Here is a 13091-nt window from a genome sequence, read left to right on the forward strand (position 1 = left end):
CTGTGGATGGAGCATTAAGGACGATTCTGGTGAAGACTCAGTATAGGAGAGTTGCAGAGGAGATTTCAGTTCTCTTAGAAATTACCCAAGTGGTCGTAAACAACATAGACCCTAAAGGCCGTTTTGATGAGGTCTCAGACAGAAATAAAGCCCGGGTTACTGAAAACTGAAGGAAATGTGGTCCTTGATGTAAAGATGTAATGCGGCAATGAACTCGGCTGAATTTTGTCCATGTGCTTTTTGGAAGGTAAAACTTCCAAGTGATGAAATACAGTATTTGGCAGAAAAAATATCTAAGCAAAGTGTTTAGATATTTATATACCCATTTTCTTACTGTTTTCCTGCATATTTTAGAATGATATCTTGAGGTTGTTGCTTTACACCAAAGCCTGACTTGATTAGATTATGTTGAGCATAAACTAGAAAGCAACATTCTTTTGCTTGAGTTTTACTGACTGGTGTGTGTGTTTGTGTGTGTGTGTGCACGCATATGTGCATGTGTATATATGTAAAGATAGTTATGAATTTGTCAATAGAACTAGATTTTCCATAAAGTAGACAAAAACGTAGTTTTATTACTTACATAGTTTTATTTTTAAAATGAGAACCACTCAGACTGTGTCTTCCCTCTCTTACTCTCCCAGAGTGAGAGAATCATGCTCATTAGTGGATATGGCAGTTGCAGTGAGGTAGCACCAACAGCCAGCCTCACACTCAGTAGAGAATGCTATACCCTCTTTTCATGGTTTCTGGTGCTCTACAGTTCGGAGAAATTCTAGAAGTTTATCTGAAATAATCCCTCAAAGTATAGTCTTAACCTAGTTTTATTGATTCCACAGAGACAGATGGCTTATATTTGTTCTGATTGATAATTAAGATAACTAAAATTAGGTAAATTAGGTAAATCAGGATGGCTGTGTTAAGATTAATTTAAGTATTCATCATTTAAATCAGGTGTTCCCAAACTACGGCCCACGGGCCACATGCAACCCCCTGAGGCCATTTATCCCGCCCTCCGCCGCACTCCAGGGAGGGGCACCTCTTTCGTTGGTGGTCAGTGAGAGGAGCACAGTATGTGGCAGCCCTCCAGCGGTCTGAGGGACAGTGAACTGGCCCCCTGTGTAAAAAGTTTGGGGACGCCTGATTTAAATGCTGTTTTAATGTGATTGAAAATAAACTAGCTACTAGGCTGGGCGGGGTGGCTAACAACTGTAAGCCCAGCACTTTGGGAGGCCAAGATGGGAGGTTCATGAGGTCAAGAATTCGAGACTAGCCTGACTAATATGGTGAAACTCCATCTCTCCTAAAAATACAAAAATTAGCTGGTCACGGTGTTGGGCACCTGTAATCCCAGCTACTTGAGAGACTGAGGCAGGAGAATTGCTTGAACCCAGGAGGCGGTGGTTGCAGTGAGCCAAGATCATGCCACAGCACTCCAGCCTGTGTGACAGAGCAAGACTCAGACTCCATCTTGAAAAAAATAAAATAAACTAGCTACTATGTATATCAATGAAAAATTACATTTTTACTGGTATTTCTTTGTTAAGATAAATCATGCCATTTCACATTTAAGGTTTTTTTTTTTTTTTTTTTTTTTTTTTTTTTTTTTTTTTTTTTTTTTTGAGACAGTCTTGCTTTGTTGCCAGGCTGGAGTGCAGTGGTGGCAATCTTGGCTCTCTGCAACCTCCATCTCCTGGGTTCAAGTGATTCTTCCACCTCAGCCTCCCAAGTAGCTGGGACCACAGGTGCGTGCCACCATGCCCAGCTAATTTTTGTATTTTTAGTAGAGAAGGGGTTTCACCATGTTGGCCAGGATGGTCTTGATCTCTTGACCTCGTGATCTGCCCACCTTGGCCTCCCAAAGTGCTGGGATTACAGGCTTGAGCCACTAAGTTTTTAAAAGTAAGAAACAACAATTTTACCAATGTTTTATGCCCCAATTTGTTATCAGAGTGGAAATATTTTAAAAGAAACTAAACTGGGAATTAACCTGTGTTGGCTTTAAGATGTTATTTTAAAAGCCAGAAATGAATACATGCTTCTCTTTAAAAACATTAACAACTTAATTAATAGATTATTGTTTGAATATAATTTAAAATCTAACTGATATCACTGTTTTGTAAATCATGGTTAGCAAATGTAATGAAATTAATTGTATGTCAATTGAACATGAACATTAATTTTAACTACCTAAGTTTCATTTTGCTAAACTACAAACTTGGATTATTTATTTCTATAAATATTTATTTCTATAAGCTACAAAAAGCAATACTGCCAATTTTAAAAGTAAAATTTCTGGCAAACGTTATAGTTGAAAAAAGCAAACTACCTATCTTCATCTTAACTACTTAAGCTTTATTTTGCTACCTCACTTTCATCTTACTAAACACAAACCTATATCAATTTGTTTCTATTAGTCTGTCTCTTATGTGACTATAAGGGAACAAAAAGAGTGATATTACCAATTTTAAAAGTAAAGTGTCTGGTAAATATTGTAGTTCAGAGAAGCAAAAGAATAAAATGAATTAGAGCCGGGGTAGGCTCCATAGTATAAGTTAAAGCTTTTCTTGGTTAGTAAAAAATAAATCTTATTAACAAAATGCCTGTTCTTTCAGTTTCTCCTTTTCCAAAGAGGAGGGTAACTAAGGAGGAAGGTATTCACTTTTACATCGAAACCTGGGTGTTTAAGGAAGTGAGGATTTTGAAATGACTCTCCAAGAACTTCCAGTGGCCCCTAGCACACTTCCAGCTTTCTTGGTGCCCATCAGTCAGTCAAAATCTGCCCAGGCCTCTAGTATCCTTATTAAAACTAGACTTGAGCAAATCCACAAACATAAAAGTAAGACTAATGGGAACCTTTGCCGAAAATGCAAATCCAACCTAAATTGCCGCCCTGTTTTTTAGGTTAAAAAATTCTGGCGGGTTATTTTTTTTTCCAAATTAATTTTGGATCATAAGATTCTATTAGCTGGTTTTTGCTGGCACCACACTGTTGAAAGGATGACAAGAAATAGGGAGCCTTGGAAATTGTACATGTCTGCCCTAAGAATTCCAGTCCCATTTTATAACCCAGAAAATCTTAGATCATTTGGATCTGGTTTAGATAAACTGAGTAGAATGAAACCAAATCAGTGCATCTTTTAAGCTTCTCCCAGCCATTCTTCATTAAGGGAAGAGTCATTTTTGCCTTTTATGAAAAGGCAGAGCCAAAAGATCAATATTCACTGGCTTTCCTTCCATCCAAAACTTTTCCCACAGCTCTGCTGCCAACTTAGGAGCAGAAGTTTCAATTTTTGTATTGCTGCTTTTCAAATACAGGGAAGTTACATGGGACATTCCCTATAGCCTTATCAGTCCCTGTGCTTCCCCTTGGTTCAAGTGTCTCCGTAGAGCTGTGTACCTGGCATTTGTGACAGCTCCGGCACCAGCATGTCCACGACTGAAGATGTGCACTGCCACGTCTTTGCTGCTGAGAGTACACAGAAAACCCCTGAAAAGGATGGTACAATGTTATAAGCACTTTTTGGTCTTCTTCAAACTTTAGCCACAGGGGTACATTGGAACCACCTCAGAAGATTATAGAAATAAGATGTGTATATTACTACTTTTAGGCTTCAAAACTCTGTCAAACGTTGTCTATCAAACATGATAGAAGCATGGTATAGAGGAGAAAGCAGTCTTCAACCCTTGATGGACACACATTGCCTGACTTCCTGGGAAATCTCATCTTCAAGGAGGATGATTTTTTGGCTCCCTATAAACCTCTAATGAGTAGGGTCCAAGACAGAGCAGCCTTATATTAAATTCCGGCCCACAGCAAATATAAACTTATAGAACACTAGAAATAGAAGTTGTCTTTGAGATCATGTCTTTGAGATCAGTTTAGGTAACTTCCCCAGGGTCTCACAGCCAGTTCGGGTCTGAGGTTCAATGAGAATCTAGGTTCTTCCATGTTCGGCAGCTTCAAATCTGTCCTTGGAAGCCAACGGTTTCTTTCAGTTCTCATAAATTAGAACAGTTCTGAATAGCAGTCAGGTTGTCACTTTTTGTTCCTTATGTTGTTATACTGCAAATTTTTGTTTAAACCTTTACACATTTTATAAAACTGCCTTAAAACTTCCTAACTTTCTCAGTGATAATTGTGAATGTCTGAATACACAGTCTTGACTAAATTCAAAGACAGTTATTGATTGAAACTCTATAACATATACTGTCACAAGGCCCCATTAGGTTGTGAGTTCCACAGCGGCCATTAATTATGGATATATTGTTCAGGACCTAGAACAGAACTTGTACATAGTAGATACTCAACAAATATTTTTGCAGTAAATTCTTCCCATTCTCTGTCTAACTTTTCCAATTTAGCAGTTCAAGTGATACTGTCCTCCTAGCAATAACTAATATTCAAAGTTTTTTATTGTCAATTAATGAGTCTCACACCCAGTTGAATGTTCTCAATTGTGTTGTATGGTTTCATAGTTCTTCCATTGACTTGAACTAACAATCAGTATCAGTTCTATGTATTTGTCTTAGTCTGTTTTCTGTTGCTACAGTAGAATCCCATAGACTGGGTAATTTATAAGAAAAAGTTTACTTAGCTCATGGTTCTAGAGGATGGAAAGTCCAAGGGCATTGTGCTGGCATCCAGGTGAAGACCTTTTGCTGTATCATAACAAGGCAAAGGGCATATAAATGGTGAGGGGGCAAAAGCAAAAGAGCCAAAGAGAGCTCGCTTTTATAACAAAGCTACTTCTGTGATAATAAACCCTCCAATGATAGTCGTATTAGTCCATTAATGAGGGCAGAAAGATTGTTTCCAGCACATTAACTTTTGGGAGACACCGTCAAATGATAACAGAACATTATTCTGTTTGTTAAATTGTTGAATTTTTTTTTTTTTTGAGACATACTACTCTGTTGCCTAGGCTGGAGTGCAGTGGCATGATCTCAGCTCACTGCAGCCTCTGCTTCTGGGTTTAAGCGATTCTCCTGCCTCAGCCTCTCAAGTAGCTGGGACCACAGGCATGTGCCATGACACCTGGCTAATTCTTTTTCTATTCTTTTTAGTAGAGATGGGCTTTCACCATGTTGACCAGGCTGGTTTCAAACTCATGACCTCAAGTGATCCACCTACCTCAGCCTCCCAAAGTGCTGGGATTAGAAGCATGAGCATTTGTGCCTGGCCAAAATTGTTGAATTATATTATGCATATGGAAAGATGCTTTTAAATGTGCTGCTCACAGAGTTTTCTCAACATCAGTATTGTCTGGTTTTTAATTGAAAAAAATATAATAGTAAATCATGCTTCTGTCATTGATAATTTTGCAGTTTTATTTTATTTTATTTATTTATTTTTTTTTTTTGAGACAGTCTTGCTCTGTCACCAGGTGCCAGGCTAGAGTACAGTGGCACAATCTCGGCTCACAATTATGTAGTTTCTTTAAAAGAAAATATGTACATAAAAATTAATTCTGCAAAAGACGTGTGAAATGCGCAGACTGTATGGTATTTCTTGGAAGAGCAGTGCAGAGAGAGAATATTGAGCTGGAATTGTCTGGGTAAGTTTTATGGAAGAGACAGGGACTTGGAAGATAGACATGAATTGGGAGAGAACAAAAAGAAGGAAATAATATTTGGATAAGAGGAACTGATTGATCAAATGTTACCTTGTTCAACCTGAGACCAGCAGGTGAACAGCAAGTGGAGCTATATGGAATAAGATGACTGAGTTTTTTATTATGGAAATTCTGTTTGGAAAGAAAGGGTCTGATACTTTATACATATACTATATATACTTTGTGCTAGATAAGTAACTTTTTTTAACTACAATAGAAATGAGAGAAGAAAAGGCTGATTGAGAAGTATAGGTTGTTGTGTAGTTGATGGTAATGGTACACCCTGGAGGTGTTCAGTTTTCAACCTGCACAAATCTGCATGCTAGTCCTGGTGGAGCCTGACCTTGCATGACAGCAGCAGGAATGAAAAGAAAATGAAGATGTGCTAGAGACTACAAATAATTGAAGTGTTGTTGAACATAGCTTATTGGGTTGTAAGAAATTAAAGTCAAACCGTGGTTTAATATGTAGTTTCCCTAATAACATTTTAGGCTGAGCTCTTGATGTTTTAATTCCAAAAAATAACTTGTGATATTTCACTATGAAGTTGGCCCAGAGGGTGATATATTTTTGGTCAAAGGCTTTTTTGATGAGCCTTAAGAAATAACAACTCCATACTACTTTCATTTGTAAGCCTGACCCCATGTAGAGGTATGGGCTAGGCAAATAAATAACAAGAATAAGAACGCCTTTATTCCTCCCACATTCCCTTGACTTTGTCCTTTGTACCATGGCAAACTGGAAGGGGACATTGGAGCATTAATATGGTGTGTGAGGCTCTCACAGTGGCCCCTGAGGAACAATTTTCAATATGTTACACTGTTAGGCTAAGAAAGTTTGCAAACCAGGTCATTTGACTCAACTCCCCTGTAATAAGCATCAGCAGTGTCAAATTGCTCAAAGAATCTTCACTAAATCCAAATAAATAGAAGAATTTTACAAACTTTCCACAAAGATTTATTGGGCACCTCTTGTGTGGCTACCACTCTGGAGTGTCTTCCTGGCATATAGGTTGGTGCTCAATAAATATTTATTGGATGAAGAATTAATGGATTAGTGAATACTTGTGTTTTAGGAGGCTGATGTGCCGGATTGGAGAGGACGAAGGCCAGAGGCCACAAGAACAGTTGAACTGTTGTTGTAATCCAGACCTTAGGGATTAGGCTGTGAAAGCTTAAATGAGAATACAAGGGAAAGGGCAGGGAAGTAATGGCTTATGGGAAATGTCAGTGAGACATTGTGGCTCACTGGTTACCAAGAAACTATTAAGATGAAGGAGAAGGAAAGAGTCAAAGACAGTTGAGTTTTCAGATCTGGGTAGAAAGAGTACTCAAGTAGTGGAAGTGAGCAGGAATGGTATTATTTTTAGCTATGTTGGGTTGGGGTCATGGGAGAAGCCTTGGCATAGAGACATCGTGAAAGCACAAGTCTCCAACTGGTGTCTGGGTCAAAGCCAGAGCTAGAACTGCCTCAATTCATCAATGATTGGAAATACACATGTCAGCCATTAAGACAGATGGACATGTCACAACTCAAAATCAATCACTTTAGGTTTAAAAAACCATTTTTGTCTGTCTCATCATATCTCAATAATCAAATTTCTTTTGCAATACCGATGAGTTTTATTTAAACCCAACATGCTTGCAATATGACTGTTAAAACAACATGTAATTCTGAACTGCATTAATATGGTTGAAGAAAGGAGCAATGTCGCATAGCATTGCTTCTCAAATCTTTTGGCATTATCACTCCCTAATGAGCCTTTTTAGATTGCTTGAAACTGATGGTATTCGGAGTTAAGATAAAGGGTTAAGTTCACAGGGAGAAGAGTGCAAAGAGCAGAAACCTAATGACCACCTCAGGAAGAGGGCAGGGAAGACTGGAAACAGAGATGATGTATTTAAAGGATTGAGAATGTAAGATTTGTGAGTCACTAAGTCAAGGGGGAGGAGAGTTTTCAATAGGCAGGTAATGAAAGAATTGTCAAGTACTAAGGAAAGATAAAAAAACAAGACAAGTCCATTAGATTAATCATTTTCAAACTGGATTTATAAAATTCGCATCCGTGGTCATGAATAGATGACATATTAATAACTAGTCAGATCAGTTTTAGAAATTAAGTGGAAATAATTGCCTGCCCCCAGTTAGTTGGAGCTATGTATATATTTTAAAATAAAGCTGTTTGGTATGTTGTTTTTAATATGCTGTATGAATCCTGGGTAACTGTATCACAACAAGGATTTAGATATAGTTTCTTTTTTAGTAGTGAAGGCTCTTCATTGTTAGCATCAAGCGAAACACAGTCCATCTAAGGTCGAGGCATATTTTCAGCAAGAACTGGCAGTTGTTCAGTTATTGGGTGGCTAACAAAGAATTTTCAGTGTAAGGACGAAGCGGGGAAGTCACTCAGCTCCACCGTTCAGGTAGCCAGTGTGCTCGGTGATGTGGTTGAATAGGAATGGAGACACATCGCTAACTGCATAGAGATTTTCAGGCCACTGCTGTGTGGGATTTTGTTTATTGGTCAGTTTTGCAAATAACTTCCCTCAGAGCAAATATTCAAGTAGTTTATGCTTGGAGAAAATTAGGAAGATGGTTCTGCATATGCATTGAGTCCTAGACTTGATGGATTTTGAGAGATCATCTATCCTGGCCCTCAGCCTGTGACCTACTCTGTTTCACTATATTACTGACAGTCAACCAGTTTCTCTTTGACAGCTTCCAGCAAAGGGGCATTCACTACGTTGCAAGGAAGTTTTTCCTGAAATTAGTAATCTGTATCTTAGAGCAGTTGCAATTTCCTGGTATAGTGCATAATACGAACTCGCCAGTGTTCTTGGCACTTTAGAGATACTCACTCATTTAATCGTCACTTTAACTCCATGGATAAAATGTCCACATAACAAAGTAAATTACATTAATATCCACATATTTTTAGATGAGGAAATTAAGGCATGAATTGGTTATGCAAACTTTGTAAGGCCAAAGGATTCGAACCATGATGATCTTACTCCAGTGTCAGCTCATAGCTAGTGTAGAGAAGGAACGAGTGGTTTTTGTCTATCCATTTCAGGCTCATTGGCATGGCCCTATGCATTAGGCTACTAAAAGACAGATTAACAAGAAATAAATAGAAGTTTGTTAGCGTGTGCATTGTGCAGATACATGGGAGCACCCAGTGATGAATAACTCAAAGGGGTAATTAGAACTTGGGTTTATATAGCGTCGTAATAAAACACAATATATTTTTTAGGGGAGAAGTGACACAAGACGAAGGAAAAGGACTTTGAGTTTCTCAAGGTGGCAAATTGTTAGAAAGCAAATATATGGGGGAAACTAATAGTAAGTAAGGGCTAATTTTAGCAAAGTTCATGATGTAAATTTTTCTGGTGCCCACCTTTGGACTGATAAGGGTCTAGCACTGTCTCTGATGATTAACCTCTTCCTTCATGGTAGAGAGGGGAAGGAGGACACCTTGACAAATTTATGTCCTGTTCTTTAGGCAAAGAGTGGAAAGGCAAGAGCTTTTCTTGTATTTGCTTCTTAATAATCCTTACACCAAAGTAGCAAGCTTTGGGATAGCATCTTGTGCTATTCCTTACTTGTTCACTCTAATGTTTAATAGCTCTTACCAGTTATTCAAATATTTGAAGACAGTTATTAGGGCTTCCGTAAGCATTCTTTTCCCAGACTAACTCTCCATAGTCAGTGCAATAATTTTTTTTTATGCTATGATTATGATCTTCGAGGAAAGCATAATTTAGTTTGTGATTGTCTCTCTTAAAACCAGTGCTCAGAACTGAACCCAGACTCCACGAGGACCTGAAGAATGCATAGAATTGCATGGAATCATATAATTGTTAAGTTCTAAAATTAACCTGGAAAGTGAGAATTGACAATAACCAAAATGACCCCTGAAAAAGCCCTTAAATAACTCGTAATAGAGAGTACGTAATTGTATATAATTCTGTACAGAAATTCTTCTGTCCATTAAAATTTGAGAACCATTGTGTTGACTAAAGAATGCAAAAAAAGGAAAGTTGTTATACAGATGCCTGCACATAAAACATTCTGTCTTTAAGGTAATAATCAAATCACCAGTGATGAATAAAGTATGGATGGAAAATGCTCAATTGGTTCTATTTGCCTGAAATATTACCTCATTGTGATTAAATATTGATCTGTATAATATATATATTAATATATTTGTGTTGCATGAGAATTAAGAAGGGGAATAAGGATAGGTTCTAAAAATCAATTTGTAAGTTTAATCTAATAGCAGGCCTTGCCATTCAGCATATATTCTCAAGAGGGGAGATATCATTCCCAAGGGGGTAAAAATTGGTTCTTGGTGGGCAAAAGCACATTTCTTAAACATAAATCCCAGACATACACACAAAACATTTCATGTGTCAAGTGACAATGATAAAGACATGTATAAAGAAGCTCCTTAGAGGTGATAATGACAAAAGAATTGAGAAACACTGCTATATAACATTACCCCTTGATCTGGATTCCATATTAATGCAGTTCAAAATTGCATCTGTTGTTCTGGCAGTCATACTGCACACATTTCAGTTTCAAATAAAGCTCTTAAGTTTTAAAAGTTGCAGTGAGTCACGATCATGCCACTGCACTCCAGCCTGGTGACAGAGTGAGACTCTGTCTCAAAAAAAAAAAAAAAAAAAAAAAAAAAAAAAAAAGAAATTTGATTATTGGGTTGTGATGAAGCAGACAAAAACGTTTTCAAACTAAAGTAACTGATTCTGCATTGTGACTGTTGATCAGTCTCAATGGCTGGCATTTGCAGTTCCATTGATTGATACATGGAGGACACCTTCAGCTAGGCAAAGGGGGCGATTTTGTCCAGCAGATGTGGGGCTTGCAGCTTATAAACTGTGCTCCCTGTGAATGCCAACAGAGGCAGATGAATAAGTTCATTTGGTTTGCAGTTTTGACTTATGAGCCTGTGTATTTCATCCTTGATGCTGTACTGAGAAAAAAGTAAAACCCGTGGCCATGACTAGTTCCAGCAAAAGGTCTCTCAAGTATTTCTCAACTCTATCATCACCATCACCAAAACATAAGCTGAAAATCTCACACCTTATTGAGATGGAAGAAGTGGTTTCAGTGTGTTTGTTTGCAAAGGATGGAACATTTGGCTTTTACACATGTATTTGTGATTTTTGTGGTTATATAGTTATTGCCTTTGCCCTCCCCTTACCACTTAACAAATGGCATCAAATTCCTTTACAGGAAGGAAACTGTCTAGGTAAGGCAAAATGCCATTTACATAATAAAATGCCATTTAGTTGTGAAATAATATATCCCAGGAAGAGTTTGGAAGGAGAGAGTAGAACATCATAAAAGCTAAATTGCTCTGTAAGAAAATATGAAGGATTTACCGTGTTTAACACTTCTGGAGAAGAAAAGGAAGAGAGACAAACATGGTAGGATTGGGATGGGCTGTATGGCTATAACTTGAAGTGGTAGCTGGATGAAATGGCCATAATATTCTTTTGAGAGAACCTCAATGTCTATCTTCCAAGGCTCAGTGGTAAATTATAATCCCTCCTCCATTATCTATTATTTTAGTGTAATATTTTAAAATGAAAAATATTTCAAATAATAACAGACATCCACATGTACACTAAGAACAGATGTTAGCCCGGGTGTGGTGGCTCACCTCTGTAATCCCAGCACTTTGAGAGGCCAAAGTGGGTGGATCACTGAGGTCAGGAGTTCAAGACCAGCCTGACCAACATGGAGAAATCCTGTCTCTACTAAAAATATACAATTAGCTGGGCGTGGTGGTGCATTCCTATAACCCCAGTTACTTGGGAGGCTGAGGCAAGAGAATTGCTTGAACCCGGGAGGCAGAGGTTGCGGTGAGCAGAAATCGCACCATTGCTCTCCAGCCTGGGCAACAAGAGTGAAACTCCATCTCGAAACAACAACAACAAAAACAGATGTTAATATTTTATACTTTTGCTTCAGATCTCTTTTTATTTTTTTTAAAAGCCCCATAAATATAGCTGAAACTCTATCTCTGCCTCTTCCCCTTGTTTCTCTTCCAGAGGTAACCAATTTCCTAAAATAGTGAATATCACTGTCAGGTTTTTTAAAGAGTATGTATTTATTATATCTTCCTATATTCATTAATATTATTTGCTATTATTGTTTATATTTCAATTTTTTTACCTAAGTGTTATCAAACTGCATTTTTATCTCAGAACGAATCTGTTTTATGCAACTTGCTTCCTTCACTCAACATTAATATCTTTGGGTTTTAGCCATGTTGAAAAACATAATCCTGGTTCATGCTTTTAACTGAACTGTAATATTCATTATATATATAAATTTAATGTCATTCACCAATTCCCCTGTGTAAAGAAGTTAAACTGTTCCTTTTTTTCTGGTCTCCAAACTTCCCTCAGTAGAAGTAAAGATGGAGGACTCCTTCCTCAAACACCCACATTTTTCTATCTTGTAATCCTCAGACTCTCCACCATTATCTACCTGGATGAAAGCATTATGTCCTTTATGCTTGTTTATGTCAGTCGCTGTGGTAAGCCCCAGACTCCCAGACTCTTTAACTCACATAAGGTCCTCCCTCCTACACATCCCCAGCCTCTGCACGCCTTCCACTTTGCCTTTTGGAACCTATGCCCTTTTCTTGAGTTTTCAAGGATTTATACTCCGTATTTCCTCCAGATGTTCAGTTTTTGGTTCTAAATGAAACCTAGGCTTCCTCCTGAGGTCGCTGCCTCCTCTGTGTCCTTTCCTGTGGTGGCTGTTTTCTCCACTTCTCTTGGAGGGGATGGTTGGCCTCCTTGCTTCTTATTGCCCTTTCCCAACCGTGTACCATCCCACTTCCCTTTGAGTCTCCCGTCACCTACTCTACCCACAACCCTTCCTTGTAACAGTCATTCAAAACCCGGCTTACCCCTCATTTCATAAAGACATTTAGTTCCTAGGCCAGTGCTTCTCAAACTTCAGTGAACACGCGAGTGTCTGGGGGGATTGTGCTGAACTGTAGATTCTGATTCAGTAGTTCTGCTTGGGAGCCTCAGATTCTGCCTGTCTGACAAGAACCCAGTAATGGTGAAGCTACTGGACCACTCTTCGAGCAGTAAAGTTCTAGATCACTGTCACTTTCCCGCCTTTTCTGGCAGAGGATTTCAGTCACTACAGAGACAGTCCTTCCAGCACCCTGAACTTCAGATCGTTAGCCTTCTCTCCTCCAGTAAGCTTGTTTCTATCTTAGACATTCCCTTCCCTATACCTTGTTACTACCCAAACTGGCAACGCTTTCATGATCTTAATTTTCAGCATCTAATTCTCCATCGCCTCTTATCTTTCCTGCTCATTGCTTCTAGTCCCTAAACACAAACAATTCTTGAACTTCACTTAATCCACTCAAACCCATAGTTTCTCCACCTCCCTCATTTTATTCATGTTCACTCTTTATCCAGT

The 13091-nt window shown here is 38.3% G+C and overlaps 1 non-coding gene across 1 annotated transcript; it reads right to left on the reverse strand.

The window, feature by feature from the left end:
• Positions 1-606: 606 nt before the first annotated feature.
• On the reverse strand, positions 607-815 carry LOC120361603 (small nucleolar RNA U3). The gene has a single exon (XR_005577772.1). It is a non-coding gene; the product is annotated as a small nucleolar RNA U3 (small nucleolar RNA).
• Positions 816-13091: the final 12276 nt, after the last annotated feature.

The sequence above is a fragment of the Saimiri boliviensis genome, chromosome 14 (genome assembly GCF_048565385.1).
Source record: "Saimiri boliviensis isolate mSaiBol1 chromosome 14, mSaiBol1.pri, whole genome shotgun sequence".
NCBI lineage: Eukaryota > Metazoa > Chordata > Mammalia > Primates > Cebidae > Saimiri > Saimiri boliviensis.